Below are 25,743 nucleotides of genomic sequence, written 5' to 3' on the forward strand. Positions count from 1 at the left end.
AGCTGGGTGATCAGCCATGATTATATTGAATGGCGATGCAGGCTCGAAGGGCCGAATGGCCTACTCCTGCACCTGTTTTCTATGTTTCTATGTTCTCCCCATGACCGCGTGGGTTTTCTCCGGTGGCTCCAGTTTTCCCCCACACTCCACAGACGTGCAGGTTTGTAGGTTAATTGGCTTTGGAAAAATTGTAAATTGTCCCTAGTGTGTAGGATAGTGCTAGTGGCTGATCATCCATTCCTGCTTTCTCCCCATATCCCTTGATTCCCTGATCGCTGGTCAGCGTGGGCTCGGTGGGCTGAAGGGCCTGTTCCTGTACTGTATCTCTAAAGTCTAAAGCCTAAAGGCAGAATCTGTGGAGGGAATGGACATGTGGCGTTTGGGTCGGGATCCTTTCGTGAGACTTAAGAAAAACGAAGGCTCTTGTTCGATCATGTCCAAAATTCTAACTGACCGACTGGACTAGTGGCACCAGTCACCCACCGACCATCAGCCCGTAATCTGGCGTTCAACGGAATGAAAACCGAAAATGCTGAAAACACTCACCAGGTCAGGATAGACAAGCAGGCTACATGGTTCAAGGCAACGATCTTTCATTAGAATCGGCCTTTATCCAAATTGTGAGAATCTGCATCAGATGGACTTACTCTTCACAATAAACCCATTGCTTCCCTCAGAATAGACTTGAGACACCTTTTGATAGAAGGTTTTTTTAAACTTTATTAACTTCCAGCTTCATAGATTTGAGCTCATTCATCTCCCCTTGGCTCCACTCACAACGTAATGTTTCATTACTGTTGCATAACTAATGTCTTAGATTTATTTATTTTTTTAGATTTAGTGATACAGCGCGGAAACAGGCCCTTCGGCCCACCGAGTCCGCGCCGCCCAGCGATCCCTGCACATTAACACTATCCTACACACACTAGGGACAATTTTTACATTTGCCCAGCCAATTAACATACGTACCTGTACGTCTTTGGAGTGTGGGAGGAAACCGAAGATCTCGGAGAAAACCCACGCAGGTCACGGTGAGAACGTACAAACTCCGTACAGACGGCGCCCGTAGTCGTGATCGAACCTGAGTCTCCGGCGCTTCCTCCTCAACACGCTTTCTAATTCACCTGAGTTTATTCATGTGCATTGGTTCGTCCTTATACCCTCCATAGAAGAATGGTCCGCAGAAGACAACACAGTCTTGCCATGAAGGAATGTCTTTTACATAGAAACATAAACATGGAAAATAGGTGCAGGAGGAGGCCATTTGGCCCTTCGAGCCAGCACCGCCATTCAATATGATCATGGCTGATCATCCACAATCAGTAACCCATTCCTGCTTTCTCCCCATATCCCTTGATTCCGTTAGCCCAGAGTGCTAAATATAACTCTCTCTTGAAAACATCCAGTGAATTGGCCTCCACTGCCTTCTGTGGCAGAGAATTCCACAGACTCACAACTCTCTGGGTGAAAAGGTTTTTCCTCATCTCAGTCCTAAATGGTCGACCTCTTATTCTTAAACTGTGGCCTGTGGTTCTGGACTCCCCCAACATGGGGAATATTTTTCCTGCATCTAGCCTGTCCAATCCCATAAGAATTTTATCTGTTTCTGTAAGTAGTGTTTACCCACCTATGAGAAAAATGCAAGGCCATCTAGAAAACTTCATTTTTGTTACTGCTTACGTTTTCTCATTGTTTTGTTCCACACGTATCAGGCATATATCCTAAAAGTTAATCATTCTCAAAATGGTTCAGGCAGCAGATTAAAGTCAGTGCTGTAAATAAAGATTTCCTGACACTTTTTGACATTTGCAGAATTTAAAATTAACAATAAGTGCTACTAAGGACTCTTACATTGAGTGAGATAGAGCTCTACGGGCTGGTGGAATCAAGGGATATGGGGAGAAGGCAGGCACACGTTACTGATTGTGGATGATCAGCCATGATCACAATGAATGGTGGTGCTGGCTCGAAGGGCCAAATTTTTTTTATTTTTTTTTAGATTTAGAGATACAGCGCGGAAACAGGCCCTTCGGCCCACCGAGTCCGCGCCGCCCAGCGATCCCCGCACATTAACACTATCCTACACGCACTAGGGACAATTTTTACATTTACCCAGTCAATTAACCTACATACCTGTACGTCTTTGGAGTGTGGGAGGAAACCGAAGATCTCGGAGAAAACCCACGCAGGTCACGGGGAGAACGTACAAACTCCGTACAGACAGCGCCCGTAGTCAGGATCGAACCTGAGTCTCCGGAGCTGCATTTGCTGTAAGGCAACAACTCAAATGGCCTCCTCCTGCACCGATTTCCTGTGTTTCTATGTTACATGGTTAGATACACCAGGATTTGAAATGGAAGTTTTTCTGTTGCAACCTGTCTGACCGTGATGGTATCACTGTTGCAAACTGTCACTGTTGCAATGGGTCATGTCTGTCTTTAGTAACTGAGGAGAGGCTGACAGTGGCATTCGGTAAAGTTTGTCATCTCTGTGAAATGCCTCCAAGTTTTCCCCAAGGTTAGGGTACAGTAGTTGGTACTTTGTGACTGCTTTGCACTTGATTTGATGTTAAATATCAACCTTTGAAGATCAATACACAGATCTCATGCCATCTCACCCACGCTTTCTGGCAATTTGATTCCATCAGCCTTTTTTTTGTTGCAGTTCTTTATTTCCTCGCATATTTTTTTAATTAAACATGCTACTTCTGCACATGCTGTAGCACCACACAAGTAATCTGCCAATATTTGTGCAATTTCAGCAGCCTCCTCAGTCACAGCAGTCGTGTTAGCACTTCATCTGTTGAGTTGCTCAGTTGCCCAAGTGCTGCCTTCAATGCGTTACAAACTGCCTCCGCGAACTGGCGATATTCAACCTGAGAAACAGCAGTAAAACTTCCATTTTCAATCACTGCAGTAATCACATAAAACGTGTTTTATAATCCTGGGGAGCTAATCATTTTTAGTCATATGTAATTTAAAGTGGCTGGATTTTTTCCCTGAGAGTTCTTGTTACAACTTGGTGGGAATAAAAGTGCCATTTCCAGTAAACGTGTTTCAGCACAAACTAAATGTCAACTTTTGTTTTTGCGTTAGTTGGCAATTTAAGGGCTAATTGCTTAACCTTAGATGACCGGTTGAAACTTCAAACAAAAGCTACCTTTAATTACTTCTTTAAAAAGATGAGAAGGGAAATTCTGGTTCTGATTTAATCGATCGATTTGAAGGTTTGGGTCACATAATATTAATAGCCTCAAATATAAATGCCTACCTATCTGTTCAAATATGATATGTGTGTATTTGATGCAGCACCTGGCCACCGATATAGAACGCCAGAACTTTTAACGATTGTTTATGGAAATAATAAAATATTAATAAATGATGAAAAAATAATAATAAATAGTTATTTGCTGCCATTTTGGTTTGGCTCAAGGAAATAAGTGGAAAATGCATTGTACACGGTTTAATTTAGCCGTGGAAAAATACAGATGGAAACAGGCCCTTCAGCTCACATCATCCATGCCCACCAAGTTCCCTCATCAAGTTGGTCTCGGTTGACGAGATAACTAGAGTGTCGAAGGCTGAGTGTAAATCTGGTAGAAGTATATACTGGAATGGCAACTTCCAGACTTTTCCGATTAATTCTTTTCCAATTGCCGTTAACTACACAGGGAGTCAGAGTGATCTTAGCAGACCCAACAGAACAGATCTTCCAGTCGCTTTTTTTCCAGTTTAATTGGTTGTTTATTGAAGTAGTTGTACAAACAAGGAGATGAACATACCAGGCTGTACTTATTTCGCATACAAATCGTAGCTGGCTGCTCTGTCCCTGGTCTCCAGGTCTGTACCCAGGTCTGGTAAGAACTGTATGCTGTCCCTCCCTGTATCTGCCCCCTCCCTGTCTGTTATGCCCATATATATACACCACCCTGTCCATCTAACGATCGCCCCCAAGTGTCCAAAATAAAACGGCAAGACATATCTAGACAAAATAATATAATATGCCAACAGTAACTAGCCTAAACATAAATGGCTCCTACATATACTATTATGAGAGTCGTCAGTAGGGTAGACAGTCAGAATCTTTATCCCATGGTGGAACTATCAAAGACTAAAGGGCATAGCTTTAAAGTCAGAGGGGACGTAGTTTAGTTTATTGTCACGTATACTGAGGTACAGTGAAAAGCTATTTTATTGCGTGCTATCCAGTCAACAGAAAGATTACACATGATTACAATCAAGCCGTCCACAGTATACAGATACAGGGCAAAGCGAATCGATTAACGATAGTCCGAGGGTCTCCAATGAGGCAAATGGGAGGTCAGGACCGTTCTTTAGTTGATGAGAGGATGGTTCAGTTGCCTGATGACAGCTGGGAAGAAACTGTCCCTGAATCTGGATGAGATGTGCAGAACTAATTTTTTTAAACAAGGTGGTGGGGGCCTGGAACGTGCTGCCAAGGGCGGTGGTGAAGGCAGATACGATAGTGGCATTTAACATGACATTAGATAGGCACAAAGACATGCAGGGAATGTGGGATAAGGATCACTTTGTGTCACTTTGTTACGGGCAGAAGGCAAGAGAATGGGGTTGATGGGAAAAAACAGATCAGCCATGATCGAATGGCGAGGTAAACTCGATGGGCTGAATGGCCTAATTCTGCTCCTAAGTCTGTAGTCACTTACAGGCAGAGGACGAAAATAACTGCAGATGCTGGTTCAGATTGAAGGTAGACACAAAATGCTGGAGTAACTCAGCCGGTCCTGTCTTCCTGTCTCCTACTACATCCTATCTTTGTCCCACCCCCTCCCCTCACATCAGTCTGAAGAAGGGTCTCGACCCGAAACGTCACCCATTCCTTCTCTCCACAGATGCTGCCTGACCTGCTGAGTTACTCCAGCACTCTGTGTCTACAGGGGGTGGAGAGTAGTTTAACCTGGCATCATTGTCAGCACGGACATTGTGGGCTGAAGGGCCTGTTGATGTGCTGTTCTGTGGGACATTGGTTAAAACTTAACTTTGAGGACCTATAGCGAAGATAGAACTGAAGTGCTTTCTTGACACAGGCTGTTAGTTTGCAGTTACAGGTAGGGGGTGCCAACTATCTCACTCCCAAATATGGGACAAGGTGACGTCACCGCCTCGCGCCCCACGTGACCTCACCCAGCCAGCGGCCACGTGCTCCCGCTCCACCAATGGAGGCCGCCCGGGCCGGGAGGCGGGTTGCTACGCAACCTCCGTTAGGCGAACACACTCGGTCCCGCTCCCCGTACACACTCAGTTAGCCTACGCTGTCCCAGTCTAATACGGGACAAGGGCGGTCCCATACGGGACAAACTAATTTAGCTCAAAATACAGGATGTCCTGGTTAATATGGGACAGTTGGCGACAGGATAGTTTGGATACAGCGATGATGAAAATTCAGCACTATGTCCTCACCTTACATGTGTTGGGTGGAGTGAAGGAGAATGGAGAAACTAATGCAGGTGCCCACAGTCCTGGTCCCTTTAACAACTAGAGGTTATCAGTTTGGTTTAGTTTAGAGGAGAGCATGGACACAGGCCCTTCGTCCCACCAAGTCCACGCTGACCATCGATCACCGTTTACACTAGTTCTATGTTATTCCACGTTATCATCCACTCCCTACACACCAGGGGCAGTTTTACAGAAGCCAATCAACCCACAAACCCGCACGACTTTGGAGTGTGGGAGGAAATCGGAGCACCCGGAGAAAACCCACGCTGTCGTAGGGAGCACGTACAAACTCCGCACAGACAGCACCCGTGGTCAGGATCGAACCCGGCTCTCTGGCGCTGTGAGGCAGCGGCACTACCCACTGTTGGAGAGAAACTGTCAAAGAAACTGAGGTGAGTAATAATAATAATAATAATGATAATAATAATAATAATAATAATAATAATAATAATAATAATAATAATAATAATAATAATAATAATAATAATAATAATTATTATTATTATTATTATTATTATTATTATTATTATTATTATTATTATTATTATTATTATTATTATTATTATTATTACTCACCTCAGTTGGTGAGTAATTATTATTATTATTATTATTATTATTATTATTATTATTATTACTCACCTCAGTTGTTATTGTTATTATAATAATAATAACAATAATAATAATAATAATAATAATAATAATAATAATAATAATAATAATAATAATAATGTTAATAATAATAATAATAATAATAATAATAATAATAATAATAATAATAATAATAATAATAATAATAATAATAATAATAATAATAATATTAATAATCTTGTATACACTAGAATTTAGAAGGATGAGAGGAGATCTTATCGAAACGTGTAAGATTATTAAGGGGTTGGACACGTTAGAGGCAGGAAACATGTTCCCAATGTTGGGGGAGTCCAGAACCAGGGGCCACAGTTTAAGAATAAGGGGTAGGCCATTTAGAACTGAGATGAGGAAAAACTTTTTCAGTCAGACAGTTGTGAATCTGTGGAATTCTCTGCCTCAGAAGGCAGTGGAGGCCAATTCTCTGAATGCATTCAAGAGAGAGCTAGATAGAGCCCTTAAGGATAGCGGAGTCAGGGGGTATGGGGAGAAGGCAGGAACGGGGTACTGATTGAGAATGATCAGCCATGATCACATTGAATGGCGGTGCTGGCTCGAAGCGCCGAATGGCCTCCTCCTGCACCTATTGTCTATTGTCTATAATCCTTTATTCATCCCACAACGGGGAAATTTGCAGGGTTACAGCAGCAAAGTGGATAGCAAAAATAGATAAGCATTCATTAAAAAATAAAATAACGGTAATTATCTTTATTTACTGGTGCGCTGGGAGCAGTGCTGGTTGCAGTCTGACGGCAGCAGGAAGGAAGGCCCTTCGATATCTATCCTTCACGCACTTGGGGTGAAGGAGTCTGTCACTGAAGGAGCTACTCAGCGCAGTGACAGTGTCCTGCATGGGGTGGGAGTCGTTGTCCAGCAGCGATGTTAGCTTTGCCATCATCCTCCTCTCTCCCACCGCCTGCACTGAGTCGAGGGGCAACCCAGGACAGAGCTGGCCTTCTTGATCAGTTTATCAAGCCTCTTCCTGTCAGCAGTTGAGATGCTGCTGCTCCAGCAGATCACTCCATAGAAAATGGCTGATGCCATCACAGTGTTGTAGAAGGTCCTCAGTAGTGCCCCCTGCACTCCAAAGGACCTGAGTCTCCTCAGCAGGTACAGTCTGCTCTAACCTTTCTTATACAGTGCATTAATATTATCATCGAATTGCCTTCTGCAGTTTGTCCAGGCCCACTCAGTGATGGAGGAAGAGTGGAGTGGTGTGAGATGAAGTGTGGTGTGAACTCTACTGTTAAGTGGAGTGCTTGGCCCTGGCTATCGTTGAGCTTTCTAAACGTTATTCAAACCGCACACATCCAGGTTAATGGAAGGACTTAATTATACTTGAAGCATGCAGCGTGGATGATGGAAAGTCTTTGAGAAGTCAAGGGGCAGATCATTCTTTGTAGACTACCCAGTCTCTGACAGCTTTGCATAGTAACACAGAAGTGTACTAATACATATACAGTAGGCTTTCAATGCCGTGACGTCTGGTGCATTATGGAGTCCATTCTTGGTCAAAATTAATGATGAAGCACGACACTTTTAAAAGCTTTTTTATTCTTTGAATATTCAAGCTCTCATTAAGGAGAATCACCCAGAACATTTATTGTAATGAAAACACAAAGGAAAGGTCTTCGTGCAAATGTTTCACTTCCACCATTAACTGTCCTACATGACCTCTCTCTCACATTGACAAGGTATCTGAAGTACATTTATGTCTTCCCAATGATGTACGATCAGATCATCTCTTTGACCTAAGCTCCCACAGGCCCCTTGCCCAATCTTTCACAAATCCACTTTAATTTACTTTAACAAATTGCAGTTATTAAGTTCCAAAAGATGAAACCTAGTGGAATATGACTCAAACTGCCAACTATTCATTTAGTTAACAGGTGACGTTTCGAGGCAGGACCCTTCTTCAGACCAAACCAAACTCTGAAAACCGCCGTAGACACACAATGCTGGAGTAACTCAGCGGGGCAGGCAGCATCTCCGGAGAGAAAGAATGGGTGACGTTTCGGGCGAAGAAGGGTCTCAACCCGAAATGTCACCCATTCCTTCTCTCCAGAGATGCTGCCTGTCCCGCTGAGTTACTCCAGCATTTTGTGTCCACCATCCAGCTGTAACTTTATTGGGAGAGATTTCCGGGTGTAATTAGAGAGATTTACTGCTGTACAGTTTTCATCATCTCAACTAATTTAGAAGCATCTGGCTCAATGGTCAAGATGGCCGCTGTCTGATGTTCATGTCTAAGGGTGTCCCAGAGCTCTAGGATCACCACAGCCCGATTGACAAAGACCCTTACCATGGGTTTGGGATCTTAATTTTCAAAACTCTTCACCGCAGACAGTGAAGGCCTGTGTTGGTTGACAAAAGACAATGTGTTGGGTCACAGACACAATGTGCAGCTAGGAACTGCAAATGCTGGTTTACACCAAAGACAGACCCAAAATGCTAGTGCAACTCAGCGGGACAGGCAGCATCTCTGGAGAGAAGGAATGGGTGACGTTTCGGGTGAAGAAGTGGCTTGACCCGAAGCTCCAGAGATGCTGCCTGTCCCGTTGAGTTACTCCAGCATTTTGTGTCTACCTTCAATTTAAACCAGCATCTGCAGTTCTTTCCTACAAAGGTTAGAAGGATGAGAGGGGATCTTATCGAAACATATAAGATTATTAAGGGGTTGGACACGTTAGAGGCAGAAAACATGTTCCCAATGTTGGGGGAGTTCCAGAACCAGGGGCCACAGTTTAAGAATAAGGGGTCGGCCATTTAGAACGGAGATGAGGAAAAACTTTTTCAGTCAGAGAGTTGTGAATCAGTGGAATTCACTTCCTCAGAAGGCAGTGGAGGCCAATTCTCTAAATGCATTCAAGAGAGAGCTAGATAGAGCTCTTAAGGATAGCAGAGTCAGGGGGTATGGGGAGAAGGCAGGAACGGGGTACTGATTGAGAATGATCAGCCGTGATCACATTGAATGGCGGTGCTGGCTCGAAGGGTCGAATGGCCTCCTCCTGCACCTATTGTCTATTGTCTATTGTTATAGCTGAGTTTGTGGCGGTCCCTGGTGATGAGCCACGCTTGGTGTGAACCCTCGGCTCGGGGGGGGGGGGTGGGGGGGGTCACGGAACTTGGCATGGGGAGGAGGGGCAGTTGGTAGTGGAGTTCCAGGAGGAGTTGAAATGGTTGGGGGTTTGGGGAGTAGGATGGTCCTTGAGGAATAAAGAAAACTTCGCTTGACATGTGACCCACTTCATTGACTTTGCTTGACACTCGTGTCCCACTTCAAGTTGTTATTTGAAATTAAAATGTTGACAGATCAAATGAAGTCATACGGGTCATCGTAGTTATTTACATAGACAATAGACAATAGACAATAGACAATAGGTGTAGGAGGAGGCCATTCGGCCCTTCGAGCCAGCACCGCCATTCAATGTGATCATGGCTGATCATTCTCAATCAGTACCCCGTTCCTGCCTTCTCCCCATACCCCCTGACTCCGCTATCCTTAAGAGCTCTATCTAGCTCTCTCTTGAATGCATTCTGATAATTGGCCTCCACTGCCTTCTGAGGCAGAGAATTCCACAGATTAATTTGTTCGGCATTTTGGTTGCCTCACATTAAAGCAAAAAAACAGATTTATTACTTCAAGATTGGCATAGTATTAGATTATTCTCCCTACTTTGAATACTTAACTTTTCATAGTATCAATGTGATCGGCAACAGTCAATCAAATATAAATGTTATAATTTAACTTTCGCATCGAGAAGAGAATGTTTTCTTTGACTTTTCAACGTATTAACGTGATCAGTAACAATGAGTCAAATATAAATGTTATAATTTTAGTTTCACATCGCAAGGACAAGATGGTAAAATCCTGCATGTATTTTATACCGTAAATTAAGGAAGATCTTTCAAGATGATTGCCTTTTATTTGATTATTTCGATGTCGAGGACTGCACTATATTGCCAGTGGGAAATTCAGTGAAGGTTAAGTTGATGTGGTATATTGTGGCGCTCCACTTACGAACCGCTACTGTTCTAACCTGAAGCAACACTTAGATTGCTTCCCACTGAGCAAATGGACCACGTACTCTCACTCCTGTTTATTAACTGGGTGAACTTGTCAAGGTCTACTCGCCTATATAAAAATCAGGCATTGATTCGGAGCACTTTTTGTGCATCGTGTCAGACGTAGAAAGGGGTCTTCCCTTCCAAAGACTTCTGGGTCATCAACCAGAAAGAACAATTAGACCATTGTTGAAATCATTCAAACAGACTAGAGAGTGGCACGGTGGGGCAGCTGGTAGAGTTGCTGCCTCACAATGTCAGAGACCCCGGTTCGATCCTGACTACGGGCGCTGTCCGTACAGAGTTTGTACATTCTCCCTGTGACATGCGTGGGTTTTCTCCGGGTGCTCCGGTTTCCTCCCACACTCCAAAAACATGCAGGTTTGTAGGTTAATTGGCTTGGGTAAAAATTGTAAATTGTCCCTAGTGTGTTCGGTGCGGACTCGGTGGGCCGAAGGGCCTGTTTCCACGCTGTATCTCCAAAGTCTAAAGTCTAACTTCCAATCAGTTTTCACCAGTGCCAATATTCACTTTCATCTCCAAGAAGACAAAGCATCAAAAATTCAAAACTAGTTTTTATTCAGATTCATTTATCAGATGTTCAATTAACTTGCATAATCATGTGTTTCAAAAGACTAACATTATATTACAGTGTGGACAATGGAATATTGATGCAATCACCTCAGGGCTTTGATTAAATAGTGTTTGTCGGCACTGGGCCTGTACACGCTGTTTAGAAGAATGAGGGGGGACCTCATTGAAACATGCAGGATAGTGAAAGGCTTAGATAGAGTGGGTCGAGAGGATGTTTCCATTACATAGAAACATAGAAACATAGAAAATAGGTGCAGGTCGAGGCCATTTGGCCCTTCAAGCCAACAACGCCATTCATTGTGATCATGGCTGATCATTCACAATCAGTAACCCGTGCCTTCTCCCCATATCCCTTGATTCTACTAGCCCCCAGAGCTCTATCTAACTCCCCTTTAAATTCATCCGGTGAATTGGCCTCCACTGCCCTCTGTGGCAGAGAATTCCACAAATTAACAACTCTCTGGGTGAAAAGGTTTCTTAAATAGCCTCCCCTTTATTCTTAGAGTGTGGCCCCTGGTTCTGGCCTCCCCCAACATTGGGAAAAAATTTCCTGCATCTAGCTTGTCCAGTCCTTTTATAATTTTATATGTTTCTATAAGCTCCCCTCTCATCCTTCTAAATTCCAGTGAATAAAAGCCCAGTCTTTCCAATCATTCCTCATAAGAGAGTCCTGCCATCACGGGGATTAACCTGATGATCTTACGCTGCACTGCCTCAATAGCAAGGATGTCCTTCCTCAAATTAGGAAGACTCCATTAGTGGGAGAGTCTAGGACTAGATATCATAGCCTCAGAATTAAAGGACATTCTTTTAGGAGGGAGATGAGGAGGAATTTCTTTAGTCGGAGGGTGGTGAGTCTGTGGAATTCATTGCTGTGGAGGCCAAGTCAGTGGATATTTTTAAGGCAGAGATAGATCGATTCTTGATTAGTACGGGTGTCAGGGGTTATGGGGAGAAGGCAGGAGAATGGGGTTAGGAGGGAGAGATAGATCAGCCATGATTGAATGGCGGAGTAGATCTGATGGGCTGAATTTTACTCCTATCACTTATGATCTTATGAAATAAATGAAGGTTTCATGAATTAACAAACTATTTTGAACAATTTGAAATTCTCTCCATTGTTTTCCCCAAATTGTTGCTTTGTATCTCACACACAATCACGGTGGTGCAGCGGTAGAGTTGCTGCCTCACAGCGCCAGAGACCCGAGTTCGATCCTGACTACGGGTGCTGTCTGTACGAAGTTTGTACGTTCTCCCCGTGACCTGCGAGGGGTTTTCTCCGAGATCTTCGGTTTCCCCCCACACTCTAAAGACGTGCAGGTTTGTAGGTTAATTGGCTTGGTATAATTGCAAATTGTCCCTAGTGTGTGTAGGTGGTGTTGGTGTACAGGGATCGCAGATCAGTGGTGGGCACGTTGGGGACACCCGGCATCCCTGACGCTCACGTCACCCAGCCCCAAACCGCCTGAGGTCGAGGAAGAGCTCAGTCACACAGTCCAGCCACTGTCAAAGTCTCCTCAAGCAACCAGACTAGTCTTGTGGGAAAAGAAACGCAGTGAAAACCAAAGATAATAGGGCAGAGCAAGATAGACCACTCCGTCAAAATCACCTATACTGAAGTGTAGTACGCAAAGGAGCCATTTTAGTAGGCAAAACCCGCCGTCTGTTATGCCTCTCGCAGTGTAATCAGTGTTTTGGGGGAACAGTATGTGTGATGATACCATTAAAATGCAGAATATATCTCATCTATCAATTCACAGATTTTTGTTATTAAAAAAAAAATGTTTCTGCACGTTTTTGCGTACCAAAATGGCGCCGTGACGTACTACGGTCATTCGGGTCGAGTGGTCTATCTTGCTCTGCTCGATTATCTTTGGTGAAAACCACCACCACGAAAAGCTGCCAATCCCAACCGAGGAACAGCTACCACCTGCTCACAGGTGTGACTGGAACACCTGGGAGTCCCTCAATAGGCTTGGCACAGGGATGGGCCGAATGCAAGACCAATGGGGCATCTGCAGATGTGGCAGACGCAGAATGTGAATGTGGAACATCTGTACAATCCGTGCCACACCAAGTCAGATGCCCACTTCTTGGTGAACAATGCTGCCTGGAAGATCCAGCGGTGACAAACGAGAAGGCTGGCTGTCCACTGTGCAAGAGCCTGGCCCAACATTTGACACATAGATGATGGACACAAAAGAAACAGGTCGGCGCGAACTCGGTGTAAACAATAGACAATAGACAATGGACAATAGGTGCAGGAGGAGGCCATTCGGCCCTTTGAGCCAGCACCATCATTCAATGTGATCATGGCTGATCATTCTCAATCAGTACCCCGTTCCTGCCTTCTCCCCATACCCGCTGACTCCACTATCCTTAAGAGCCCTATCTCGCTCTCTCTTGAATGCATTCAGAGAATTGGCCTCCACTGCCTTCTGAGGCAGAGAATTCCACAAATTCACAACTCTGACTGAAAATGTTTTTCCTCATCTCCGTTCTAAATGGCCTACCCCTTATTCTTAAACTGTGGCCCCTGGTTCTGGACTCCCCCAACATTGGGAACATGTTTCCAACCCTTTAATAATCTTATACGTTTCGATAAGATCCCCTCTCACCCTTCTAGATTCCAGTGTATACAAGCCTAGTCGCTCGAGTCTTTCCACATACGACAGTCCCGCCATTCCGGGAATTAACCTAGTAAACGTACGCTGCACTCCCTCAATAGCAAGAATATCCTTCCTCAAATTTGGAGACCAAAACTAAACTAGACTAAACAATCATTTTATACAATGTCGGGAATCAATACATATGGAAAGAACACAAAATGTTGATTTACGTTGGTGGGTTCAGCACCTTAAAAAATGTAATGTCTGTGCAAATTAATTGATTTTGAAGATTTAGATGCAAATTATGGATTGCTAAGTGGGATCACTTTATAATGAATGTTACAGCATGTTTTATGCAGGGAAAAGAGACAGATTAAAACAGAAATGATTAAAAGTAAGTTGAAGCTAAGTGCTTTAATCAACTCAAGGGTTCTTTTTCAAGCATAAAACACATTGGAATATTCATTGTAACTAATAACGGAAAGGTCAGTTTTGAAATCCCTTTGTTGGAATGTGACAATGATTAAAGTAGAGCTCACTTTAAAAAATTACGTTTTTAATTGAATTAATTTCTCTACAATTTAGGACATTAGGTATGAACGCCCCTCGTGTTTTCTGTAAACCATTGGTAGGTCTTGTACTTGGTGTTAGCTCACTTGTTCATTCTTACACCTTGCGTTTCAACCCTTAGAAATGGGATTAGTAAACGTCAAATAACCCTCTTTAGATAAGATCATGTTGTGTGTTAGTCCCTCTTGAAGGACAGAAGATAGGCACAGAATACTGGAGTAACTCAGCGGGTCAGGCAGCATCTCTGGAGAACATGGTAGGGGAAGTTTCACAGAGTGCTGGAGTAACTCAGCGGGTCAGGTAGCATCTGTGGAGAACATGGATAGGTGACGTTTCACAGAGCGCTGGAGTAACTCAGCGGGTCAGGCAGCATCTTTGGAGAACATGGATAGGTGACGTTTCTGGTTGGGACTCCTTTTTTTGGTTTGAAGAAGGGTTATGACCTGAAATGTCCTGACCCGAAACTCCACTGTTGTGCCACGCTGCCACCCTAGTGCTGTGCCACTGTGCTACTGTAAGTAACAATGTGATTGATTGTTCCATTCTGGGTCATAAGAGTCACGGAGTGATACAGTGCGGAAACAGGCCCTTCGGCCCAACTTGCCCACACCGGCCATTAGGGTTGCCAACTATCTCACTCCCAAATACAGGACAAGGTGACGTCACCACTCCACGTGAACTCACCCAGCCAGCGGCCACGAGCTCCCCCTCCACCAATTGTGGCCGACCGGGCCTCCGGACCTAGACCATCCAGAGCTAAAATGTCGGAAACCTAGAATGTCAGGACCTAAACTGTCGGGGCCTACAGTGACCGGGCCTAAAACGTCGGGGCCTACAGCGCCTACAGCGCCCCCCCCCCCGGCTTGGCTTGGCTTGGCTCGGCCTGGCTTGGCTTGTGTTGTTTTGGCTTGGCCTGGGTTGGCTTGGCTTGGTTTGGCCTGGTGTGTGGGTGGGTGGGCGGCGCTGGGACGTCACAGAGTGGGGGGCGAAGGGTGCGTTGAGCCGGGGCACCGCTGCCCACATCCTGGGGCTATGGGCGAGGGTGGCGGGGTGGGGCGGCTGTACCTCGCATGGTGCTAGGCGACCTGTCTGCTGGCTTGGCTTGGTCTGGCCTGGCTTGGCTTGGCTTGGCCTGGCCTAGCTTGACCTGGCTTGGCTTGGCCTGGGTTGGCTTGGCCTGGGTTGGCTTGGGTTGGCTTGGCCTGGCTTGGTGTGGCTTGGCTTGACTTGGCTTGGCCTGGCTTGGCCTGGCTTGGCTTGGCTTGGTTTGGCCTAGCTTGGCCTGGCCTGGCTTGGCTTGGCCTAGCTTGGCTTGGCCTGGTGTGGCTTGGCCTGGCTTGGCTTGGCTTGGTGTGGCTTGACTTATCTTGGCTTGGCTTGATGTGGCCTAGCCTGGCTTGGCTTGGCTTGTGTTGTCTTGGCTTGGCCTGGCTTGGCTTGGTGTGGCTTGGCCTGGCTTGGCTTGGTGTGGCTTGGCTTGGCCTGGCTTGGTGTGGCTTGTGTTGACTTGGCTTGGCTTGGCTTGGCTTGGCCTGGTGTGTGGGTGGGTGGACGGCGCTGGGACGTCACAGAGTGGGGGGCGAGGGGTGCGTTGAGCCGGGGCAGCGCTGCCCACATCCCGGGGCTATGGGCGAGGGTGTCGGGGCAGGGGCAGGGGCCGGGGCCGGGGTGGGGCGGCTGTACCTCTCATGGTGCTGGGTGGTGACCTGTCTGCTGGTGGGGCGCAGCCTGGCGGCGGCTGTGGAGCGCGGGCCGGGGGCAGCGGAGCATCGGGCCGGCAAACAGGCGGCAGGGTCCGTAACGCAGGTCAGTGGCGCCCGGGGCAACGGGCAGGGACAGGGGGAGAGGGACAGAGACACAGGGACACACAGGGACAGGGACAGACACAGGGACACAGGGACAGACACACAGGGACACAGGGACAGACACAGGGACACAGGGACAGAGACACAGGGACAGACAGGGACACAGGGACACAGGGACAGACACAGGGACAGACACAGGGACAGACACAGGGACAGACACAGGGACAGACACAGGGACACACACAGGGACACACACAGGGACACAGGGACAGACAGGGACACAGGGACAGACAGGGACACACACAGGGACACAGGGACAGACACAGGGACAGGGGGAGAGGGACACGGGGACACAGGGACAGACAGGGACACGGGGACACAGAGACACAGGGACAGGGGGAGAGACAGAGACAGAGAGACAGAGACAGAGAGACAGAGAGAGAGACAGAGAGAGAGACAGAGAGAGAGACAGAGAGAGAGACAGAGAGAGAGACAGAGAGAGAGACACAGAGAGAGACAGAGAGAGAGACAGAGAGAGAGACAGAGAGAGAGACCGGGCTGCAGTGAAGAGTGGTTGTAGTTTCCACTGCCCACTGCCTGAACTGTAGTGTAGTGTAATGTAGAGTAGTGTGGTGTGGTGTGGTGTAGTGTAGTGTAGTGTAGTGTGGTTCCCACTGCCCACGTAGTGTAGTGTAGTGTAGTAGTGTGGTGTTGTGGATCCCACTGCTTGTACTGGAGACTGTAGGTAGGAACCGCAGATGCTGGTTCATACCGAGGATAGACACAAAATGCTGGAGTAACTCAGCGGGTCAGGCAGCATCTCTGGAGATGGAGGAATGGGTGACGTTTCGGGTCGAGACTCTTCTTCAGACTGAGAGTCAGGGGAGAAGGAGACACTGAGATAAGGTGGTGTAGGGTGTGAAAAGGAGACATCAAAGAGGAGGTGGCTCAAGGAAAATGTAGAATGGATCATTGGTAGCTGGGGAAGGTGGCCCCGAAGCACACAACATTGTAACCAAGGGGACAGTCAGACTGGTCGGAGAGCTGTGTGTTGTTGTTGTGGTGGTGGTCCCCTCTCCTTGTTGCCTGTACTGTGGTGGTGGGTGGTGTTGTTGTGGTGGTGGTCCCCACTCCTTGTGTGGTGGTGGGTGGTGTTGTTGTGGTGGTGGTCCCCACTCCTTGTTGCCTGTACTGTGGTGGTGGTCCCCACTCCTTGTTGCCTGTACTGTGGTGGTGGTGGGTGGTGTTGTTGTGGTGGTGGTGGTCCCCACTCCTTGTTGCCTGTACTGTGGTGGTGGTGGGTGGTGTTGTTGTGGTGGTGGTGGTCCCCACTACTTGCTGCCTGTACCGTGGTGTTGTTGTTGTGGTGGTTCCCACTGCCCCACCACTTTAACTGTCTGATGAAGTACTCCCAGTTAAAAGCCGACTGAAACCGGTAACCGGTGACCCGAAACGTCACCTGTACCTTTTCTGAGTATGGAGTGCAATGAATGATATTGTTCTCCTGCAGCTGAATGTGCACAGGTGGACATGGCCTTTGATTGCCTGCGCTGTGTAGTGAGTGCACTGAGAAGACAATGCCTGAGCTAGCCTTTGGATTCAGGGGAAAGCCTGACTTTGTACTCCCCTCCCCCCCCCACTCCCACTCCTCCTCCCCAATCTTTGCTCACCCCCAATCCTTTCCACTCGTCACTTTAATTCCATGTTTCATGTATCGTGTGTTTTTATGACTGTTGGCAGATCAATTTCCCTCCTGGGATAAATAAAGTTCGATCGTATCGTATAAAGTTTAATGTATGGTATTGTTCCCCTGTAGCTGACTAGACTGACACCCTGAATGGATGGGTTGCTTTATGAAAAAAGTTTGGACAGGCTTGTTATATTCATTCAAGAGAGAGCGAGATAGAGCTCTGAAGGATAGCGGAGTCAGGGGTTATGGGGAGAAGGCAGGAACGGGGTACTGATTGAGAATGATCAGCCATGATCACATTGAATGGCGGTGCTGGCTCGAAGGGCCGAATGGCCTCCTCCTGCACCTATTGTCTATTGTCTATATCTACTAGAGTTTCGAAGAGGGAGGAGATGATTTGATTGAAATATATAAGATCCCATCTGAAGAAGGGTTTCGAGCTGAAACGTCACCCATTCCTTCTCTCCAGAGATGCTGCCTGTCCCGCTGAGTTACTCCAGCACTTTGTGTCTATCTGCAAACCAGCATCTGCAGTTCCTCCTGCACTGTACTGTAATTAGGGGGGTTCCACTCCCTTACCCTCCCCCCTGTACTGACTGCACTGTTGTTTTTTAAATCAAAACTTAAATTATTTACAGTAATATTTACACAACAAACAATAACAAAACACCCACCGCCGTAATGCAAAATTGATAAGTATTCCTCACGACAGACACAAATAGCTGGAGTAACTCAGCGGGACAGGCAGCATCTCTGGAGAGAAGGAATGGGGGACGTTTCGGGTCGAGACCCTTCTTCAGACGTCCGACCCGAAAAGTCACCCATTCCTTCTCTCCAGAGATGCTGCCTGTCCCGCTGAGCTACTCCAGCTTTTTGTGTCTATCTTCGATTTAAACCAGCATCTGCAGTTCCTTCCTGCACAGGTATTCCTTACGCCTGTACTGTTGTTGGGTGGTCTCTCACTACCCAGACGCCTGTACTGTACAGTCCTGTTGTTGTGTGGTCTCCCACTACCCCATTGCCTGTACAGTCCTGTTGTTGGGTGGTCTCCCACTATCCCACCTCTTGTACTGTGCTGTACAGTCCTGTTGTTGTGTGGTCTCCCACTACCCCACCACCTGTACTGTACAGTCCTGTTGGTGGTGGTCTCCCACTATCCCATCGCCTGTACTATACAGTCCTGTTGGTGGTCTCCCACTATCCCACCTCCTGTACTGTGCTGTACAGTCCTGTTGGTGGTCTCCCACTATCCCATCGCCTGTACTGTGCTGTACAGTCCTGTTGGTGGTCTCCCACTATCCCACCTCTTGTACTGTGCTGTACAGTCCTGTTGTTGGGTGGTCTCCCACTACCCCACCACCTGTACTGTACAGTCCTGTTGGTGGTGGTCTCCCACTATCCCATCGCCTGTACTATACAGTCCTGTTGGTGGTCTCCCACTATCCCACCTCTTGTACTGTGCTGTACAGTCCTGTTGTTGGGTGGTCTCCCTCTACCTCACCACCTGTACTGTACAGTCCTGTTGTTGTGTGGTCTCCCACTATCCCATCGCCTGTACTGCACTGTACAGTCCTGTTGTTGGGTGGTCTCTCAATACCCCACCACCTGTACTGCACTGTTGCTGTGGTGGATGCATTATTTCCGTATGCACTGCAGCATGGACTGAGGGTCCTATAAGTTGCTTATAAGTAACATCGGCAAAAAAAAAGCCTTAATCCAAATCTTATTTCTGCTCACTCTTTAGTTTTATCTCCGACAACCAGTTGTTCAACTCAATGGACCAAAGCACATTTTCACTCTTGTGGTTGAACTGAGCCAGCCCTGTTCTGGTCTGCTTCAAAAACTTGATTGTTCAGTTCCTATAGCACCTCACCTCTCTCTTCACAATGGACCATAATCTCCCCAAGTACTCAACCCAACAGTGAGTGCCGCATCGTAAATCCTGGACTGAAGTACGAGCCAAGGCATACAGTCCAAAGCTCTTTGGAAGTAGATGTGTGGGTCAGGTTTTGTACGCGTGCTATCCAGTCAATGGAAAGACTACACATGATCACAATCGAGCCGTCCACAGTATACAGCTACAGGGCAAAGCCAACAGTGCACGATAAAGTCAAGTAAAGCCCCATTAAAGATAGTCCAAGGGTCTCCAATGAGGTAAATGGGTTCAGGTCGGGACCGCTCTCTAGTTGAAGATACGATGGTTGAGTTGCCTGATGACAGCTGGGAAGAAACTGTCCCTGAATTTGGATGAGATGCAGAACTAATTTTTAAAAAGAAGGTATTTATTTCACAAAATGCTGGAGTAACTCAGCAGGTCAGGCAGCATCTCAGGAGAGAAGGAATGGGTGACGTTTGGGGTCGAGACCCTTCTTCATCCTGGAACGCGCTGCCAAGGGTGGTGGTGGAGGCAGATACAATAGTGGCATTCAAGACACTTTTGGATAGGTGCGTGGACATGCAGGTAATGGAGGGATATGGATCACGTGCAGGTAGATAAGAGTTGGTCTTGGCATCATGTTCAGCACAGACATTGCGGGCCGAAGGGCCTGTTCCTGAGCTATATTCCATGTAAATATTGTCCGCTCCCCATCTCCATCACTGCCTTGTTGCTATCACAATTCGTGCCTCTACAGTTTCAAGCACCCTCTTGCTCACCTGAGCTACACTTCCAATAAACTACATTTTCACTAATGATATTTGTGCAGATTCACATTCGAATGTGGAACTAGAACAAATAGAATGTCTTGTGTTAATGCATTAGAGATATATTGTAAAATCACAGTGGCACAATTGAGATGGTATTCTCAGAAGCAGGGCGTTGATTGGAAGCAGATAGACCAGGGGGAATAAATGATAGAACAACAATATTGTAACTCAGTATTGCAGCTGGTGGAGTTGCATTATTGCCGTTCTTGCGATTCGATCCTGACCCCGGGTGCTGCCTGTGTGGAGTTTGCACATTTTCCCACTGACCGCGTGGGTTTCCTGCAGGTGCTCGGGTTTCATCCCAAATCCCAGAGACGTTTTAAACTAATCTGACAAACTGTGACGGTTTGTAGGTTAATTGAGTCGTAGAGTGGTACAGTGTGGAAGCAGGCCCTTCGGCCCAACTTGCCCACGCCGGCATTCTGTAATTGGCTTCTGTGGATTTTCCTCAGTGTGCCGGGAGTGGATGAGAAAGTGGGATAGCGTAGAATTGGGTGCGAAGGGGTGAAGGGCCTGTTTCCATGCTGTATCTATCGATCGATCAACAGCTCCTACACTGGAGTCTGAAAAATAGTCGGTGTTTCGCCGGCTCTCCTGGCATGCCATTTTAATCGGCTTGTTCGGTGATAAATAAATGTAACCTTTCAGACATCCTTTTGTGCTCCACTCCTTCTCGGGAGCTCCATGCTTCGAACCTTGCCAAGAAACGTATTGCCAACCGCTCACATCCTCCTGATCTATTTGATTCTTAACGATCTGAAGCACGTATTTGGAGAGTTTAATAATCTCGCACATTGAATGAATAATTCAAGCAGTCCCTTTGGTCGTTTGCAAGGATTTTATCAGTCTTGGCTGTGAATATCACTGTAACCTGGGTTTTTTTTTTTTTACAGCACAGGGTGATGGTATATAAAATGAAATTTCTCGTTATTACAGTCACAAAATGGGTTACCTCTGCACATTTGACCGATCAAAACTTAATAGTGGCTTGGAATTTTCTGCAGCGGTAAACATTATGCATTAAACCGGCTGTGTTAACTCACTACAGATTTTGCTGGTTTACCAATAATAATGTGATGTTGCAAGCAGAACAGTGAATTAGGTTTACAGGACCCGGACAAGCACAGCCATATAAAAGGCCGGGTTCATGCAATATGAATAATTGGATCTCGACATTGTGGCCCTTTATTACAGTGCCGATCGATTGGCAAGATCAAGGACTTGTGATGGAGTTGTGATGAGTTGCAAATCTTCAAAAGCAAAACTTGCTGATTTGTACTGCTTTCATGTTTTTTCGCCTCTCACTCGGGGTTGCCAACTATCTCGCTCCCAAATAAGGGACAAAAGGTGACGTCACCGCCCCGCGCCCCACGTGACCTCACCCAGCCAGCGGCCACGTGCTCCCGCTCCACCAATGGCGGCCGCCCGGGCCGGGTGGCGGGTTGCAACGCAACGTCCGAAAGGCGGCCTGCAGCCCTTCACTGTCTGGGCCTACAGCGGCCCCCGGGCCTACAGTGTCCGGGCCTACAGCGGCCCCCAGGCCTACAGTGACTGTGCCTACAGTGTCCGGGCCTACAGCGGACCCCGGGCCTACAGTATCTGGGCCTACATTGTCCGGGCCTACAGTGTCTGGGCCTACAGCGCCCCCCGAGCCTAATGCGGGACAAGGGCGGTCCCGGATGGGACAAACCAATTTAGCCCAATATACAGGATGTCCCGGCTAATTTGGGACCCTAGTTGGCAACCCTACCTCTAGCCTCCCTGTTACTTTTACACAGTTGCTGGGTGTGTACAGTGATTGCTATTAAACATGCCCAAGAAAGTTGACCTGAGTGATTTAAAGCAAGGATATTTAATACGTGGGAAGGAACTGCAGATGCTGGTTTACATCGAAGATAGACACAAAATGCTGGAGTAACTCAGCGGGACAGGCAGCATCTCTGGAGAGAAGGAATGGGTGACGTTTTGGGTCGAGACCCTTCTTCATTTGCCACACTTGGCCCTTAACCTCCTAAATTCTTGATTAGTACGGGTGTCAGGGGTTATGAGGAGAAGGCAGGAAACTAGGCTGATCATCCAAAATCAGTACCCCGTTCCTGCCTTCTCCTCATATCCCTTGATTCCGTTAGCCCTAAGAGCTATATCTAACTCTCAATTGAATACTATCATGCACTCTTGTGCTTCGTGTGGTTGTGCCGAATGTACAGTAGGATTGCCACTGAACTGTGTTCAAGCAAAGAATCTCAGTTGTACTTATGTACCTGTGACAATGAAGTACCATCGAGCCCGGGTCTTTGTAGCTGTGAGGCAGCAGCTCTACCAGCTGGGCAACTATTTATATTATTGCAATAAATTCATTAGTGTTATTGATAGGTGCAAATTATGAGGAGATAACGGTGCCACACATTGGGCTGTTTAGGAAGATGAGAGCCCACGGTATCAAAGGGCAGATACTATCATGAACAGCAGGTTGGCTGGATGGCAGAAGACAAAGAGTGGCAGTAAAGGGGGCTTTGTCTGGTTGGCTGCCAGTGACTAGTGGAGTTCCGCAGGGGTCGGTGCTGGAGCCACTACTCTTCACATTGTATATTAATGATTTGGACGAGGGGATTGAAGGCTTTGTGGCAAAGATTGTGGATGATATGAAAATAGATGGAAGGGCAGGGAGTGTAGAGAAAGCAGGAACTCTGCAGAAGGACTTGGACAAGTTGGGAGATTGGACAGAGAAGTGGCATATCGTGCAGCAAAGTGTGAAGTCATGCATTTTGGTTGTAGGAATAAAGGTGGAGACTATTTTCTAAACGGGGTGAGAATCCAGAAATCGGAGGTGCAAAGGGACTTGGGAGTGCTGGTACAGGATTCCCAAAAAGTTAACCTGCAAGTCGAATCGGTAGTGAAGAAAGCAAACTCAAAGCGAGCATTTATTTCAAGAGGGCTTGTATACAAAAACAGGGATGTAATGCCGAGGCTCTATAAGGCGCTGGTAAGGCCACACTTGGAATATTGTGAGCAATTTTGGTCACCATATCTGAGGAAGGATGTGCTGGCTCTGGAGAGGGTCCAGAGGAGGTTTACAACAATGATCCCAGGAATGAGTAGGTTAACCTATGATGAGCGTTTATCGGCACTGGGCCTGTGCTCGCTGGAGTTTAGAAGAATGAGGGGGGACCTCATTGAAACATACTGAATAGTGAAAGGCTTGGATAGAGTGGATGTGGAGAGGATGTTTCCACTAGTGGGAGAGTCTAGGACCAGAGGTCACAGCCTCAGAATTAAAGGATGTTATTTTAGGAAGGAGATGAGGAGACATTTCTTTAGTCAGAGAGTGGTGAATCTTTGCTACAGAAGCTGGGGAGGCTGTCAGTGGATACTTTTAAGGCAGAGATAGATAGATTCTTGATCAGTGTGGGTGTCAGGGGTTATGGGGAGAAGGCAGGAGAATGGGGTTGGGAGGGAGAGATAGATCAGCCATGATTGAATGGCAGAGTAGACTTGATGGGCCGAGTGGCCTAATTCTGCTCCTGCAAAAACAAAGGATTTTACTGTAGCTTAGGTACAGTTGACAATAATCTATCCACCCATCCACCCACCCATCTCACCCACCCATCCTCCCACCCGCCCCATCCAACCCACCCATCCCACCCATCTCACCCACCCATCCACCCTACTCATCCCACCCACCCATCAACCCACCCATCTCACCCACCCATCTCACCCACCCATCTCACCCTACTCATCCCACCCTACTCATCCCACCCTACTCATCCCACCCTACTCATCCCACCTACCCATCAACCCACCCATCACCCACCCATCTCACCCACCCATCTCACCCACCCATCTCACCCACCCCACCCATCCCACCCACCCATCCACCCTACTCATCCCACCCACCCATCCTCCCACCCACCCATCCACACACCCACCCATCCTCCCACCCACCCCATCCACCCCACCCAATAACGGGTACATTATTGATGTGAAAGCACTTTTCTAACGATGAATATCATTACTTTAAGAGATGGCGGGCAATAAATCAAGAGAGTGGGCTGCTGGTGATAGTGGAGGGCTTCACATGGACCTGCAGATGGTTACATTATTGAGATGCTTTCAGCGCATGCAAGTGAATGTCTGAGCTCATCAGTATTTCTGAACCTCTTAAGGCTACACTAATGGCAGTTTCAAATGGATGCAATGCTAAACTGGCTGCTGTTTCGTGGATTAATTTAGTGGCTGGAATAATTTCTTCATTTCCAGAAAGTGCATTAGTGTTGGAGGCTGGGTGTAAGTGCACCCTAAAGCTGGCCACAAAGAGCTGTCAAGAAATAACAAACGTTAGCAAAGCCAAACAGAATTCAAGCTGTTTCATTTCATTCACCCCAACCCATTAATTTTGAAGAGTTGCGTTCTGAATATGGTTTGGTCAAGAAGTTTCTTAATTACACTGATCCCGTTACTTCTAGACACCTTGAAATCACCTTCAATCTTCCCACAAGTTAAGATGAATAATGGAACATGGAAAAGTATAGCACAGGAACAGGCCCTTCGGCCCACCATGTCTGTGTTATTATAGAAACATAGAAAATAGGTGCAGGAGTAGGCCATTCGGCCCTTCGAGCCTGCACCGCCATTCAATATGATCATGGCTGATCATCCAGCTCAGTAGCCTGTACCTGCCTTCTCTCCATACCCCCTGATCCCTTTAGCAAAAATGGCCACATCTAACTCCCTCTTAAATATAGCCAATGAACTGGCCTCAACTACCTTCTGTGGCAGAGAATTCCACACACTCACCACTCTCTGTGTGAAGAAATGTTTTCTCATCTCGGTCCTAAAAGGCTTCCCCCTTATCCTTAAGCTGTGACCCCTGGTTCTGGACTCCCCCAACATCGGGAACAATCTTCCCGTATCTAGCCTCTCCAACCCCTTAAGAATTTTATATGTTTCTATAAGATCCCCCCTCAGTCTTCTAAATTCCAGCGAGTACAAGCCCAGTCTATCCAGTCTTTCCTCATATGCAAGTCCCGCCATCCCATGTTAAATTATGTTGGATAACCAGAACATAGAACAGTACAGCACAGGAACAGGCCCTTTGGCCCATCGTGTCTGTGTTTAGTTTAGCAGTACAGCGCGGAAACAGGCCCTTTCGGCCCACCGGGTCCGCGCTGAACAGCGATCCCCGCACATTAACACTATCCTACACTCACTAGGGACAATTTTTACATTTACCAAGCCAATTAAGCTACAAACCTGTACGTCTTTGGAGTATGGGAGGAAACCGAAGGTCTCGGAGAAAACCCATGCAGGTCACGGGGAGAACTCCGTACAGACGGCACCCGTAGTCGGGATCGAACCCGGGTCTCCGGCGCTGCAAGCGCTGTAAGGCAGCAACTCTACCTCTGCGCCATCGTGCCACTGTGTTATTATGTTATGTAACCAGAACATAGAACAGTACAGCACATGAACAGGCCCTTCGGCCCACAATGTCTGTGTTATTATGTTGGATAACCAGAACATAGAACAGTATAGCACAGGAACAGGCCCTTCGGCCCACAAGGGATCAGTCTGAAGAAGGGTCTCGACCC

Source organism: Rhinoraja longicauda, chromosome 17 (genome assembly GCF_053455715.1).
Source record: "Rhinoraja longicauda isolate Sanriku21f chromosome 17, sRhiLon1.1, whole genome shotgun sequence".
Lineage (NCBI taxonomy): Eukaryota > Metazoa > Chordata > Chondrichthyes > Rajiformes > Arhynchobatidae > Rhinoraja > Rhinoraja longicauda.